The sequence below is a fragment of the Blennius ocellaris genome, assembly GCF_963422515.1.
Source record: "Blennius ocellaris genome assembly, chromosome: 3".
NCBI lineage: Eukaryota > Metazoa > Chordata > Actinopteri > Blenniiformes > Blenniidae > Blennius > Blennius ocellaris.
In genome coordinates this window covers 21335715-21350382 of record NC_137652.1, presented here as the reverse complement: position 1 = coordinate 21350382, position 14668 = coordinate 21335715, and positions in this window count along the sequence as shown.

The following is a 14668-nucleotide window of genomic DNA, read 5'->3' as shown; positions in this document are numbered from 1 at the left end:
CAGAAATGCGCCCCTGGCGGTTTCTGCTGACTCTCGCTGCCATTATTTTATTTTGACAATAATAACTTTGGTTCATATGACGTTTTGTATGCTTGTCATTGTTAATGTTTATCACTGATTGTTCTCTGCTTGTATGTGCGTTTGTGAGTTGTTGTTTTTTTTACAAAAACAAACAGTGCCCACTAGTAGCCCTAAAGGTAAACTCCCATCGTTTTGGCAATTTCTATGGCTACGGAAATGGATTTCATAGCTGTAAGCACAAAACTGTGTAAAACGTTGTGTCGTGTAAACGGATCCTCAGACTGAACCCAGAGAACCATACATGCACGGTCAACATGCCAACTGCACACACACAAAAACAACAAACCCATGGAGATGTCGCCTGTTGTGTTTACTCCCCATCAAGGCAATAGCTGCTCTCAATTCAAATTAAATGCGCACAATTCAACAAATGTTCATCAAGAGCCTAAAATGGAACGATCAGTGGATCACATGAGAGAAAACCAAAGTTCAGACATATTCGCAGCAGAGCAGATTCTCCAAATGTCACCTTGAGAGGTGGAGGAAACCCTGATCTGTGTTTTCGATGCTTTGAAATGTTTTATTTTGTTTTGAAACCATTGACAATAAAAGGTGGATATAGATGCACATGATTCCAGATAGATATCCTTTGTCGGTGATGTGATGTGCGCGCTGCGTGCAGACTGTTGCGCTATAGAAGAGCGCGCGCGCACACCTGTCTGGACCGACGGTGACGCACGGCTCACCTGCGTCCCGTGCCTTTGCACCGCAGGTCGCTTGCGTCACCTGTTTGGGCCCGAGCACAGCACGTGCAGTGCGCAAGTCCTGTGGCCTCTCGGGTCAGTGGACCGCTCTCAGCGGGTGGTCGCCAAACGCAGCCTCGCGCGCGCGCGCACACGCATCGTACGCGCGCGCACACACACACACGCACACGTCCACTGAGATTAACCGTCAGTCGCGCTAAAAGAAGCACGGACGGAGGCAAAAGCATGAGACGGGTGTCGGTGACTCCGTCAGAGCGGTGTAACTGACCAGGCAGATGGCAGCTTGCGGCGGCGCGCGGGCGGGTTCACGGTGACACGCTAACGCTAGCCTTAGCTTTAGCTGTTGACATTAGCGCGCACGGAAAACCTGCACGAAATGCACGGATTCGTCCGTGCAAACGGCGCTCCGCCACCGACTCCGACACGAACACAACTCACCGAATCCGACACGCCGGATGGCACTGTGTCCCGCGTCACACACACAAAAAAGCGTCGATCCGAGTTCCCTCGCTCCTTCCAGCCGAAGCTAACCTCGCTAGGCGTTAGCTCGCGCAGACCGACGAGTAAAGTTAGCATGCTAACAGGCTGCTGCCACCCTTTTCTCCCCCCCCACCCCCAACACACACACACACACACACACACACACACACACACACACACACACACACACACACACACACACACACACACACACACACACACACACACACACACACACACACACACAGTTCCACACAACGCTTCTCCCGGGTTCGTTACGGGAACGCGGCGCCGATGCATGTCGCCCAAACGCGGCTACTTACCGGCGGAACCGTGGGGTGACAGCCCGAAGCTTCGTAGTTTGAGGCAGATGGATGCAGCAGGAAGCCCTGGTATAACGCAGCGAGCCTGGTGAGCGCTGGAAACAAACACACATGCACGCAAACACAGCCGCACACACAACGCGTGCAGAGCCACAGACTGCTGCACGACGAGGACTTTCTCCTGCACAACGCCGCCTCGCACAGCCACAACTCACAATGCACTCTCACTCCCCGACGTTGTCAGTACACATGCATGAAGGCGACGGACTATAAAAGGGAGTTGAAGCGAGAAAAAACCGCCATAACAAAACAGCACAGAAAAAAAAAAAGAATAAATGCATGGTGGTTATAAAGACACGTCATGAATACGATGCACGATTCTCTTATCAAAATGAAGCTCACTGCAAGAAGAACAACACAATAAAATTAGAATTGCACATGTTAGCCGAACAGAATGTCCAATTATAGATGATTTATTACCGAGACTTTAATTGGACCACAATACTTTATATGCAAAAATAATGCCCTCTGATAATTTTCTAGTTTGATCGTATATTATTAAAAGAAATATCTATACCCTGATTGAATCTTTCCATTGAACTAATAAATGAAGTTGGTAGGCTATTCTCTTTTACATGTGATTTTCTTATTCTGCACTTATTTTCGTGCAAATATGCACATTTAATGAAGTATAATCATTTATTATAATCAAGTGTTGAGCGAGTGGGAGGAGTTGTTTAAGGCTCATCTTTTAGTGCAATTAATTGTGAATGCATTCTCAGAATGTTCACATTTATTTGATCAAAAAAAAGTGTCTTTGATAAAGAAAAATATAAAAAGACAACTTCACTGGTATTTGGTTGCAATCAGCTTCTTGATCTTTAAAAAAGTGGAATTTAAATGTCAAATTTGACAATAAAATGTACAGGAAATTCTCAGGAGAAATATGTATGGGTGTCCACAGATTGTATACACAGCAGGGTTTCAGAGAGTGCTGCTTTATTGTGTCAGTGAGCCACAGTGGGCGCAGTAACATCCGTTACTTTCACAGAAAATTATCCGTTTTCGCCACATGTTTGATATCTGTCCAGTAGCTGCTGCTTGAGATGAATAAATTGCATAAAATGTGTTCATGCTCATAGAACTGCACCTGCAGCATGAGCTGAATATAGTTGAGACCAGGGGTCTACAACCTGCAGTTCTGTAGATTAACATTTTGCTTACATTTTTATTTAATTTGCATACCACATTGTTTTTCAAAAATGGCCTAATCTTGGCTAAAAGCAGCTAAATGAAGTAAACAAGCTAGAATAGCTGGATTTGCCAAAACTACTAAAAGGATGATGATGATGATGATGATAATAAAATAATAAATGAAGAATACTAATTGTAAACCTAAAATGATTACAATTGCTAGTACATTCTTTTTCAGAATAAGAAAAAAGAAACAGGGGAAGAAAAAAGGGAAGAAAGGGATAAAAGTAAAAAGGCATTTAAAAAAAAAGCTGTGTGTAGATAAAACTGCTCCAACGGGGACAATAAATAGTTAACGCTAAAGCTATATAGCCAAGATAAAATCACTATAGAGTAATCCACAAAAAATAATAAATGTCCCATAAAAAATTCCCACAAGAGCTAAAAATATAATAAAATATATCTAAATTGTACCTGTGACACTGTATGAATGCAACCTACATTTTTGTTTGTATAGCAATTTTTTCAATTTCACAAAATTGACATGCAGCGCCAGACAACTTTTAGTTAATAGAAAATTGCAAAAGCGAGTCGTTTCATCCTAAAGGTTGCAGAATCCTGATCTTGACATTTGTTCCTGAGTGTAATGTCTCACTTTTAATCTTAGAAAAAAAATATTTTTGTAATTCATTGTATTGTGATGTGCTCATTGTATGTGTGAGCGGCCCTTTAAAGATCCAGAAAAACCGGCTCGGACTAATTAACCTTTATTAAAGAGTTCTTAAAGATGCTCCAGGAACAAGCAGTTCAGGCAAGGACAGTCATCTGGACTGAAGCCAAAAGGTTTGCAGGTTGAGGAAATTATTACTGTATTGACTGTATGGATGAATATACAAACATATGTGTGTGTGTGTGTGTGTGTGTGTGTGTGTGTGTGTGTGTGTGTGTGTGTGTGTGTGTGTCTGTGTGTGTGTCTGTGTGTGTGAGAGCACCCCCAAACCAGCAGCTGCTATAATTGTGTGAATTTTTGCAGATGGTTTGGTCCGGCCTCAAAACTGAATGCCATCCGAACCAAGGTAGCCGAGTCCCGGGGTAGGTCTGAATTAGTAGGTCCTTCCTATCTTCTCATCTATCGACTTTTCCTTCGCCCCGGAAGTGTTTTGTGTGATCACGGTAAGGACTGCCCGAATTCTCAATAAGCAAAGGAAAGGAGGCTTGTTGCTTCCTTTAGAGCCTCCTTTAGCATAGATCCACTGATGCATCCTTTTAGCAAAGGAGGCGAGCTCATGCTGCCCCACAATTCCTTGCGGCGACAACATTAAAATGGACCCGTTCATCGGAAAAAGGAGGCAGATCATGTAAGTTACTGTTGGAATTATCATCAATTCCGCGCGTCCGTTTGGTTATGAAGAAGAGTCAAACCGTTGTCTGGATGAATTGCAGGAGTCTTTATTGTACTGAATGCATTCAGGGCAACCATACATGCACTACAAGAGTACAGAATAGAAGCCTCGTACTTTGACGGAGCATAAGATTTATACAGTTGAACCTGACCTCTTGACCTCGGCGGACCCCTTATTTGGTCTCAGAAGGTATTTCATGCTTGTGATTGGTCACAGTCAGATAGTGGTCTCTACATGAGTCAATGCATACGTCATGGCAAAGGTAAAGTTTTTGGGGTAAACAAGAGCTGGTTTGAGCCGGTTCTTCAAACCGAAAGTACCTGAGGTGAATGTGAGGACAGAGGTTAATAAGAGGACAGGGCTCTGATTATAAGAGGTAATACTGTGTTATAACCCTTTCAATCCCCCTTTTGAGCTTATCAAAGCTCAACACAAGGAAATGTGCCTAAAAAATAAAGATACTAAAAAAATATATATATTTATCCCTTTTTTGGGCTTTGTCCAAAAATGTAACAATCACAACTGTCAAAACATCATTTTGAGACCTTATATTCAAGTAATTACTTCAAACATGATTATGATACTTCAATAGCGGAATAAACAGAGAGAGAGAGAGAGAGAGAGTACTATGGAGGTGGTTTGGCACACCACTTGTTGGAGAGGAGCACTCCTTCTCGCTCTCTTGGTGTAGGGAGGTCTTGCACCTTTTCCTTCCTGGGGCGTCTTCCGATCTCTCGTCCCGCCGAGGATCAGGGTGGACTACCTGATCCTTGATGAGCCACCAGAGGATTATTCTGCCTCTTTTGTTGAGGTGGTCTTTGGTTCCTCAGCCGAGGAGGTCCGGTCCTGCTGGTCAGCAGGTGTTTCACGGCGTCCGGTCTCTTCAGCCGAAGAGGGAAGCGCCGTTGTCGTGTGGGATAGATGGTACCAGGTGTCCCCCTTTCCTTGGAGTCGGACTGCATGGGAGGTTCTTTCGGTGACAGCGAATGGTCCGGTCCAGCGAGGTTCAGACCACTTTCGTTTCAGGGATTTCAGGTACACCTGTCCTTTGGGCAGGGCTGGTTGTCCTGTGACGTCAGCGACTGCAGCCTCGTCTGGTTTCGGGTCACCTGGAAGATCAGAGAGTCTGCAGAATTGATTAGCAACTTCTCTCGCTTGTGCATTGATTTTTTCATTTGTGTACGTTACCAGTCGAGTCTGGGGACCTGGAAAAGGTCTACCCGTGCATGCCTCAAAAGGCGTCTGTGTCCTTGTCCCACTTAGGGACATTCTGACTGACATAAGTGCCAGTGGTAAAGCCTGCAGCCAGTTCATAGAGGTGGAGTGAACAATCTTTCCCAGTTTGTCCTTCAGAGTGCGGTTCATCCGTTCCACCAGTCCCTGAGACTGGGGATGATAAACCGATCCGAACCTATGTTTGAGTCCCAACATTTTCTCCACTAATTGAAGATGTTTGTTTTTGAAATGAGTTCCATTGTCTGATTGTATCACTCTGGGGAACCCGTGTTGCGGGATGTAATGGTTCACCAAACACTTAACCACTGTGTTGGCGTCTTCACGCCGAGCCGGATATGCCTCTGGCCACCCTGACCAGGCATCTGTTAGTACCAGAAGGTACCTTTGTCCATTAACTGGAATGAGCATGTCGGTGTAATCCATTACAACAAGTTGTCCTGGTTCTGTTACCTGGGTCTGAGCTCCTTTACCGGGCTCTGGTTTAGTCGTTGGTTTGGAATTGTACAGTGCACACGTCACACATTCAGACAACACATTTTGACATACTTGCAACATGTAGGGATGCCACCAACATTTTTCCAACCTCCTCCGAACTTCCTTCAGGTTTGAATGTGATGGACTGTGTGCTTCATGCATCAGTGTTATCAATGTGGATTGTGGGACTGCAATCTTTCCGTCTTTTCTCCATATGCCCTTCTCATCCTTTTTTGCACCTTTTGATATCCAGCCGGATAGTTCCTCCGGGGAAACCTGGTGCTGTTCCTGTTCAGGTTCTAATTCAGAAAGTGTTTCTGAGGTTTTTAGAACCATCTGGGTGTCAGCTGGTTGGTACCCGGCGGCCATTTTGGCTGCCTCATCAGCTGCACGGTTTCCTCGGGTAATGGGATCTATCCCATTTGTGTGTGCTTTACATTTAACAACAGCCACTTCTTTTGGTAGGTTTATCGCTCGTAGAAGTCGGTGTATGTCTGGGAGATGTCTCACCTGTTCACCTCCAGCTGTAACAAAATCATTTCTGATCCATTCTGTCAGGGTTACATGTATTATTGTACAAACGTAAGCTGAGTCTGTGAAAATATTTACAGTGCAACCTTCAGCTAGCTCCAATGCTTCGCACATTGCAACTACTTCTGCTCTTTGAGCCGATTGTTTCCCTTCAATCTTTTTGCTTACTTTTATGTACAAATAGCCAGTGTCTTGTTCCTGTTCTACCACTGCACATGCTGAAACTAGTTCGTTTACTGTAAGATCTCTGTGACAGCACCCGTCGGTGTAGAGTGTGAGGTCAGGGTTTGGGATGGGTGTCGTGTGCAGTCCGTCTCTGAGTTTGTTTTCTCGTAGAGTCAGTTCTGTACAGTTATGTGGTTTTCCTTCCAACACAGCGTCGGCCATATTGATTCCTTCATGTGTCCATGTGATGTGTGGTTGTGTCAGCGCTTTGTCAATGTCTGTTTGTCGTTTTGATGTCATTGTGAAAGCTTTGCTGTCCACTAACTGAACTAGCTCATGTGAGCAGTGTATAGTCAGTGGATGTTGCATAACAATATGTGCTGTTTTTTGTAGTAATCGAGTTGTTGCTGATGCCAGAGCTTCACACAGGGCGTGTCGTGCCTCATATTGTTCATATGGTGTGGAGATGTACATTAGGACCTTTCTCTCTCCCCCTTGCTTCTGGTGCAACACACCAGAAGCACTGTTTGTTTTTGCTGAAACATCAAGGTGAAAAGGAAGTGTATAGTCAGGGAGAGCAGCATCAGCAGCAGAAGAAAGAAGTTGTTTAAGCGAGACAAACGCTCGTTCAGTATGTATGTCCCAGTCCAGCTTAGCAGTAAGGTTTCTCATGCCTTTTTCGTTTACCAGGCGCCGCAAGATATGTGTGCGTTCCGCATAGTCTGGGACATGGAATCTGGAGAAGTTGCACAAACCCAAGAAAGAAAGCATTTGTTTGACATTTTCAGGTTTAGGATGGGAAAGAACAGCACAGCGGTGAGATGACAGCATGCCAGAGCCGTTACAGGAGACTTCTCGTCCAAGAAAAGTCACGCGTGTGCGAGCACATTGCAGTTTGTCACGGGAACATTTCAGACCTGAAGCGTTAAGATGAAGTAGGAGATTGTGAGTTGCAGTTAGAGCAGATTCTTCAGTTGGTGCAGCCAGGAGGATGTCGTCCACATACTGGATGAGGAGGACACCCTCCGAGAGTGACAAAGGAGACAGAACCTTACGGAGAACCGCATTGAAAATGCCAGGAGACAGAACAAACCCTTGGGGCAGACGCGTGTAGGTGTACTGAACTCCCTCCCACGTGAATGCCACCATGGGCTGAACCTGCAAGGAGATAGGGACCGAAAAGAAAGCATTAGCAAGGTCAATGACAGTGAAAAATCTGTGTTCAGGGGTCAGTTGAGACAAGGCAGTAAATGGGTTAGGGGTTGGGAGAACAGGCGTGGTTACGTGCGCATTCACAGCTCGAAGGTCATGGACCATCCTGTACTTTCCTGGGCCTTTCTTTACTGGAAGCAATGGCGTGTTCCATGGAGAAGGCTCCGTCGTTGGTTGGAGTACGCCAGCCATCAAAAGGTTATCGATGGTACCTTGAATTGCTAACCTGGCTTCATTTGGGATCGGATACTGACGTTCCCACACCGGGGTGGGGTCGTGTTTCCAGGTCACCGGAGTAGTCTGGACATGTCCGACATCGTCTTTTCCTGTGGACCAAACAGATTCGGGCACGGAAGACAACAACGTTGCAGTGTGTTCGGAGTCAGTGGTTTCACGGCCATGTGATCGTGGGAGAAGATGATGTTCATAAATTACAGAGAATGTTGTGAGATATGGGGGAACGGGGATGCGATAAGCCTGCAAGGATTTAGAATACATAAGGTCCAATCTGGTGGTTGTACACCAGTCTGTGGCCTTTTCACAGTCTGCTGCAAAAGGCCCTAGATCTTTGGCGGTGTGTTTGGGGCTAATTAGCAGTGTGACGTGTGGTGCACAGGGTACCATGGGTGGGGGTGGTGTCCGCATCATATACCACTCCCGTTGTTCTGTTGTGAGCGAGATGGATAAACATGCACCCGGCGGACCTACTACCAGGTAGGTCGGGGTCATGGAGTCCATCGAGTCTGCAAGAGATTTGTCAAATGCATCCAAATAACAAGTGTCATCACATCTGTCATAGTACGTAGTGCAATGCAGAGGGTCAGGAGGAGGTCTCAGGGGAGAGAGAGTCATCATCCATGGCGTCCAGCTGTTGACAAAATCAGTGACAGACCTCCAGTTTGGTGCGGTGATCTGCACAGCAGCCCAGTAGATGTCAGCAACTTGAGTCGAGTTGCTGGTTTCCCACAACGGGAGCATAAGGGCAGCCACATCATCTGAGCAGTTCAATACAGTTCCATCAGGCAATGTCATTTGAATGCCAGCAGAATGGCATTTCAGCAAAGGTGTGAACACGGCCAGCAGGTCTCTTCCCAGGAGGTTTACTGGACACTGAGGAGCATATACAAAAGAACAGGAGTGTGTCTGTGCACCCAACTTTGTGAGGAGGGGTTTTGTGAATTTGCAGGAAGTTGATTGACCCTCAAAACCAGTGAGTTCAATAGATCTTTTGGAGAGAGCAGCCTGGCGTGGCAGTTCGTTCAGAGTGGATGTTCCAGCACCTGTGTCTACCATAAAAGAAAATTGTTGTTCACCGACTGTCATAAGAACTCTGGGTTCCTGCAACCCAGGTTCCAGAACTGGTTCCGGGCCCCGTCATTGTGGATAACTGCCTCCTCGCGGCGGTTGCTGTTGCTGCGGGGGCATGTGTTGTTGGGCAGGAGCCTCCCATGTGCCTGTCGGCCATGACGGTTGTGGTGGCATGAAATGAGGTTGCATCACCTGATTCTGACCAGCAGGTGGCGGCATCCGTGGAGGACCTCTCCAGCCAGATGCACGGCCTCTCCCCCTTTGCTGGTTGTTTTGCGGGCAGTTCCGGGAGATGTGGCCAACCTGACCACATACCCAGCAGACGGCGGTGCTGTAATCAACACCTCCAGGTGTCATCTGTCGTTGTGGCGCCGGATAACGACCTCCTCCCCGTCCACCAAAACCTCCGCGACCCTGAAACATCACACTAGACATCACAGGTATTATTGAAGCACTTGAATCGTCAATTTGGGTCGGAGGGGATTCTTTAGGCCTAACTGGAGCCTGTACTTTCTGTTCCTTTTTTAGCTGCATGTGAAGCAATTTTTTCTGAAGGATTTCAGTTTCCTTGCCTTCCTTGCGGTTTTGATCTACATATCTTTTTAAGTGATGTGTGACGTGCAGCTTCCATGTTTTCAACGGACGGGCGTTGTGTTCGGGGTCGTCTTGTAGCTTAGTAAGAACCTGTAACGGGAGTCCCTTCTCTACTCCTAGTTTATACATTAGTCCGGTGGTTGCATCCTTTGAGGGGTGTGAACCTGTTTTACTAATAAATTCACTCTCCGTTCGTTGTATAAACTCATCAGCGGACTCATTGTTTTTTAGTTCAAAAGTGAGATCCTCCACTGAACAGGGAGGAACAGGGAAGACGTCCTCGAGGGCTGCTGTAAGGGAAGTGAAGAATGTTGTGGTCAACTGAGTATTGAGAAACAGACTTCCTAAGCCTGAGCGGCTAACCACTGCTTCAAACTGTGTCTGAGTGCAAGCTCTGCCTATGGCTCCTTTCATGTCCCCCCATGCAAGTGTCATGCCGGTGCAATGTTTCAGTACCCCATTCAACCAGCGGAGGCCCCCCTCCGCGATGGGAGGCAGGGCATCCACTATGCCCTGTACTTCTAAGAAAGTCCAGGCCTTGTACGTGCTCACCTGACCATTGGGTCCCATTTTTGTGAACAGCGGAAATTGACTACCTTTGTCGCCTGCAGGTTGTTTTTTTCTGAGACTCATGTCATGTCGCCGTGGTGTGCGTGATGTAGATTGGGAATCGTCTCCCCATTCTGTGCTTTGTTCGTCGTTGTCGCTATCTGCGTCAGTCTCCGGCTGCTTCATCCTAACCCGTCGTTGCCGCAATGACTGCTGTAATGAAGCAAGGAGTCCCTGTGAGTCTGGTCGATTACGTGGAGTCTCAGTCTGGGATTGTGATGGTGTGAGCGCTGGGGTCAGAGGTGGTTGTAGTCGGCGGGGGTTGTCAGAGGGAGTCAGGGGACGGGAGGAATGCGCAGGGAGGGGGCACGGGGGGAGGTCAGGAATGCTGTCAAAAGACGCTGTCGGGGCCAAAAAGTGGTCAAGAGGATAGGAGGTCTGGGGAGAAGTCAGGGTTGATGGTTTTCTGTCTCGTGTTTTGGGTTTGGCATCTGGGGTCGGTGCCAGTAGGTATGGGTAAATTGGATCGGCTGAAAGCTTTGATCTTGGCTGAACTGGTGGCTTTTCAATCACGTATCTACCCGTGGGAGCCCCTTTGTCATGAAGTTCTCCTTTTAACACTCCACTCGTAATTTCAAATGTGGGCATGCAGGTGGTTCGGAATGGATTGAACGGATTGGGTGGAATGTCTGACTGTGGTAGTTCATACTGAGGTGGAGGATCTATGTTGACGTGTGGTGCAGGTAATGTGGGGTACAGTCCAGAGGAGGAAGGCATTGCATCAACATTAAAAGCAGGAATCTCACTGAGACAGACAGCCGGCGCGCTGAGGGGAGCCCCCCCTCCTTTCTCACTCCGTCTCTTTTCCTCTCCCCCTGAGTCTTCAATTTTTTTCACTTCTGCATCTGACTTTCTCTTATAATTTTTTTCACACACCAGTGCAGTCATGTATAAATTCCTCACAATGCCCTTCCACTCATTGATCTTACTATGCGATACTCTCCTTTTTCTCGCACCCCGAGAGAATCCGACCAGTCCCTTTTCTTCCAAAGATTTCAGCTTTTTCAAGTAACATTGTTCAGCTTTACCGCATATTCCCATCAAACATTTACTTGAACTCTTCCGAGATATCCAACCTCCTTTACCCATCTCCTCAAACCAATCTTCTGCATTTTTTCTAACCTTATCTCGTTCTCTCTTGGTATAATTACCCACATATATATTCACCGCATTCTTGAATTGTGTTTCAAGATTCTGTCCATTTTCGTTTTCTGCAACATCATATATGTCGAACCAGTCCTCTTCCCTGTCAAATTCACCTTCCATCTTATCTCTCTTTTTTTTTTTTTTTTTTTTTTTTTTTTTTTTTACTTCACGAGACCCAGCCGTCACGTAACTTCAAGCCCAAATTTCTACACGAATACAATTATTTTGAATCTGACCGTGACTCGCAACACGGATATCTTTTCCTGCCCTCCGCGTAAGGGCCGGTCATACAATAATCTGGTCAAGATCTGCAGTTATTATTCCGCCCACTGCTGGGCGACCCATAATACAAATTATTTCACACAATAATCTGGTCAAGATCTACAGTAATTATTTCCTGCCCACTGCTGGGCGACCCATAATACAAATTATTTCCCAATTTCCCATTCAAACAGACAACAGTATTTTATCAAAATTACAGATTACTTATCTCAACACACTGGAAGAGGACCTTGAATTTTTGAAGGATAATACCTTCTTACCTTTTATTCAGGTGGCCGGCCCAAGATCGTCTATCAGTGTGAAGAAGATTTTCATCCGAAGTATTTACCTCTTCATCACGTCGGGGTCACCAAATTGTTGGAATTATCATCAATTCCGCGCGTCCGTTTGGTTATGAAGAAGAGTCAAACCGTTGTCTGGATGAATTGCAGGAGTCTTTATTGTACTGAATGCATTCAGGGCAACCATACATGCACTACAAGAGTACAGAATAGAAGCCTCGTACTTTGACGGAGCATAAGATTTATACAGTTGAACCTGACCTCTTGACCTCGGCGGACCCCTTATTTGGTCTCAGAAGGTATTTCATGCTTGTGATTGGTCACAGTCAGATAGTGGTCTCTACATGAGTCAATGCATACGTCATGGCAAAGGTAAAGTTTTTGGGGTAAACAAGAGCTGGTTTGAGCCGGTTCTTCAAACCGAAAGTACCTGAGGTGAATGTGAGGACAGAGGTTAATAAGAGGACAGGGCTCTGATTATAAGAGGTAATACTGTGTTATAACCCTTTCATTACCAAAGCAATAATCTGGAATTTATATCAGCAGTTAGAGGCACAGGGAAAGTGGTGGAAATGCGCTTTTTGTAGTCCATTTCCAGAAACTTGTAGTTCTTTCCCCCACCACGGCAGACGTCACTAACTTGCGCCAACCGTTGGATTGTTATGACGTCACTAAGTAAAAGTGTGGTCTGACTGCCACACCGACGTGATGGCCTTTCACTGATTCCTTTAGGAAGCCTCCTCACACCTTTCCTGAACCCCGAGACGTCATCCACAGATAAGGCCATGTGGAACAGGGCGACTCGTCTCCACTGGTTCTCTACGTCGCCGTGTCGCTCGTCCACGCTGCATTTCCACTGCTCTCACAGAAATCCTTCAAGCCTTGCGCTCCTTCAAATGCACAGCAAAAAAAAAAAAAAAAAAAAGCCTGCTCGTAGACCCACATACCGCGCAGGTCAGTTATGAGAACACATAATTACATGCACACACACCTCCACACGCCCTCGAGGAAACACAAACCACATTCTGCAGTCTGATTACATCTGCTTATGTTTTGCCTCGTGTCATTAGTTTAAAGGGCAACAATGCAGTAAAAAAAAGAAGAAAAAAAAACACATTTGTGTTGATTAGTATGTTAAGCTCGCGCAAAGTGTGTGTGGATCTGTGTTCACAGGGAGGTCTCTTCTGTAGCCTTGCTTCGGGTGGTGTTACATCTGTGTGGATGAGAGTAGAAATCAACACAGGAGAAACCCCTGAATCAATATCAAGATAAAGGAGGAGGCTTAAAAGGGGGTCACATTATACAGCCGGGGAGAGAGATGACACATTTTCACCGTTCACAAGTATGGGGATGCACATTACTGTTTGAAAACTATTCGAAAAGGAATTTTGACTAATATGACCCCTTAAAATTATAAATCGGTTACAGTTGACAGAAGAATCACTGGAAATATAAGGAAACAGTCACGCCTGTGCTAAGTGAATGTGATATGAATAGTCACTAGCTCCAGAAGTAATTTAATTTTAATTAATCTGCCGGAAACAGCAAGATTATCAATTCATCTTTATGCTCATACAAACATGTATTTCCAGCATTTAAATTCCGCTGAATATCCACGGTTTTGTTGACATCTTACGGTCACTGAAACTCCCCAGCATAACCGAGGTATTATATCACAAGTATATAGTGTACGCTCAATCAGTTTTACAACATTTAAGACTATTCTCATGGCTTGAACACTCTTTCTTTGAGAAATTCTGGCTTTTTTTTTTTTTGCGCTAAATCGGTCAAATGTTGATATTTTGGCTGGAGCTGCTGTAACACAATATTTCACATCACAGATACTCGTGTGGAACATTTACCAAGATGAAGTCTGTCAGGAAACACAAAAACAGTTTGATGGATATAAATTGTGGTTTGTATGTACACATATTGACTTTGGTGTGATCCATTCAGGAAACTGCCGAACATCAACTTGTTCGTTGACATCTTGGCGTCATGGAAACTCGAGTCATTATGACACAAGATCCCGTCTGTACACTCGATCTTGATTCGCACTGAACAAACAATTAATGGGCTGCTACACAACATTCGAAATGATTCTCGTGGTTGGGATATTTTTTCTTTGAGAAAGTCTGGCTTTTTCGGGCTGAATCGGTCAAATGTTGATATTTTCGCTGTTATTCGCCATCTTTGATGTCCCAGAAACCCACTTGCGCAGATTTCTGAAGATGACGTCAGTTAACGGATTTTAAACACAGTTTGATGGCTGCAAATTCCGGGTTGTTTGTAAATAAATCGACTTTGGTGTGATCGATTTGGAAAACTGCAGGTTGGAAATTTGTGGAAATGAGTGGTAACTATCTTGTTTTGGTGTGTTGGTTTATTCTCTGTGCAGAAGGGATACATTTTATGGGAAGTATGTTTTAAAGATTCATTTCTGGCAGAGTAAGTTTAACATACAAGTACAAATCATCTGTAGAACAGTGTATTAATCGGACTTTTAAGTAACATTATACCTTTAAGAGAGTGCTTTAGCTGGTTGTCACTGATCACAAGTATTTTCAGATTCTTGTGTTTTGACATGACACCTTCAGCAGAGTGTTAAAACTCAAGTTTGAACGTCTCAAAAGACCTTTAGAAAC